We start from the raw sequence: 1,988 nt of genomic DNA on the forward strand, positions 1-1,988 counted from the left end.
CCTGAAAGATAGAATGAAATCGACTGTCTGTATAATTTCATTTCTTATTCTTTTTATTTTCTTGATTTCTCTTCTTGATTTGCTTTTACCAAAATGAGTATCAGTAAATGGCCATGCCAATATTAACAATGAATGAACTAAGCCTAAATAATTAATTTCATTGATGTCTTCCTATCTCTCACCAAGAGCATGTATATCACTTCAGAACTGAGTCAGGGATAAAACAAGTTAGCTGTAATGTCATTTCTAGATTTAATGCTTATACTGGAGTGGATAACCATTCCCTTTTCCAGGGCATCTTCCCAACCCAGGGATCAAACCTGGGCCTCCTGCATGGCAGGCAGGTTCTTTACCGTCTGAGCCAGCAGGGAAGCCTGATACATAAAATAGTGAGATTATACTCTTTGTTCAAAAGGCCAGAGAAAAATCCAGCATTTTTATTATGAAACATTTACTGGTAACTTTCACAGGACACAGTTTGAGGGCCTACAATGTGACACTGGAATTCTGCAAGTCTTTCAGATACCTGTCTCTGACCCTTTATCATTTCTGTGGCTGGCAGCACAGGCATGTCTCAGGCATCCCCTGTTTTGGTCTGTGCGTAGTTGGGCAAAGGTAGTGTCGAACAAGGCAGAGACGATGTACTTTGAAAGGGTCTCTAAGCACCGTTTTGTTCATAGTCAGTCATGCACTTTAGCCAGCAAGTGTTTAATTTCTAACTTAATAAAATTACCAAAATGTGGATCTTAAAATAGGTGTCTAAGAAATGTCTCTTTGGGGAGGGATTACCATCAGCCACACAGAAAGCAGGATTGGAGTCTGCGATCGTACTTACTGTAGAAAAGCATCTGCTCCTGGGCCTATTAATCCTCTTGCTTATAAAAACTTTCCAGCCCTAAGCACAAACACCAAAGGATGTGGGTAGAGAGGGCGGCAGAGTGCCTGGCTGGCAGTCTCTGGTGGGGAGGGCCCGGCCCGTAAGCCCATCCCTGAAAACCACTTCCAGGCACTAATGTCCAGCATCTGCTGGCCCCTGCTGTTTTATCACTCTGCTCGGCCACGTCCAGTTTATCCAATCTAATGTAGGTAATGAACATGAACTCTTTAGGGTCGCTAAGGACATTTCCTAATGAATATTAGAAACTCGAGAAGGGAAATGATGGTAATGGATGCAGCAGTGTTCTCTGAATCACTAGACCAAATAAATTGGACAAGACATAATAGCTTCTTGTTTTTGCCAGAGACACACTCTGGTTCCTTAGAGAGGAATTCAATCATTTTTGTTTCGGTCAACTCTTTATCAGCTGTTTGAATCATTTGATGAATAGCTCCAGTGAATATCCTGGGGCCTGGGATTTTTATGAATCACATAGTGTACTTGTCTATATAATAGAAGAATTCAGAATATTTCAGTTGAGCATGTTTTTCTTGCCACATCTTGTGTCCGAGGTTAAGTGTAGTGAAGTGATGTGCCCACTTGGCATCTTTTGAGAGTTGCTTTCATTTTCACTTTTATATTCCAGTGGAGTGATACCAGGGAGAGCACCCTGAGGGTCACGGAGGCCACCAGCTTCTCTGACATTATCATCCTTTTAAATGCAGAGGAGGCTGTTTTAAAACTCAAATACAGTCTTCTAGTGTTCAAATTATTTTCTCGTTAAGTAATAATAATAATATTTAACAGCTTATGCTCATACAGTGCATATTATCAGCAGAAATTCTAGATCCTCTACCTGTTGTTTTGTTTTTCAGTCGCTATGTCATGTCCAGTTCTTTGCAACCCCATGGACTGCTGCTGCGACCCCATGGATTGCAGCACGTCAGGCTTCTCTGTCCTTCACTGTCTCCCAGAGTTTGTTCAGACTCATGTCTATTGAGTCCATGATGCCGTCCAACCATCTCATCTTTGACTGCCCCCTTCTCCTTTTGCCTACAACCTTCCCCAGCATCAGGGTCTTTTCCAATGAGTCGGCTCTTCACATCAGGTG

General features: G+C 42.1%; 1 non-coding gene across 1 annotated transcript; it reads right to left on the reverse strand.

Annotated features, from left to right (window-relative positions):
- Positions 1–299: 299 nt before the first annotated feature.
- Positions 300–371, reverse strand: TRNAG-GCC. The gene has a single exon. It is a non-coding gene; the product is annotated as a tRNA-Gly (tRNA).
- Between the last annotated feature and the right edge of the window lie 1,617 nt (positions 372–1,988).

Source organism: Cervus elaphus, chromosome 14 (genome assembly GCF_910594005.1).
Source record: "Cervus elaphus chromosome 14, mCerEla1.1, whole genome shotgun sequence".
NCBI lineage: Eukaryota > Metazoa > Chordata > Mammalia > Artiodactyla > Cervidae > Cervus > Cervus elaphus.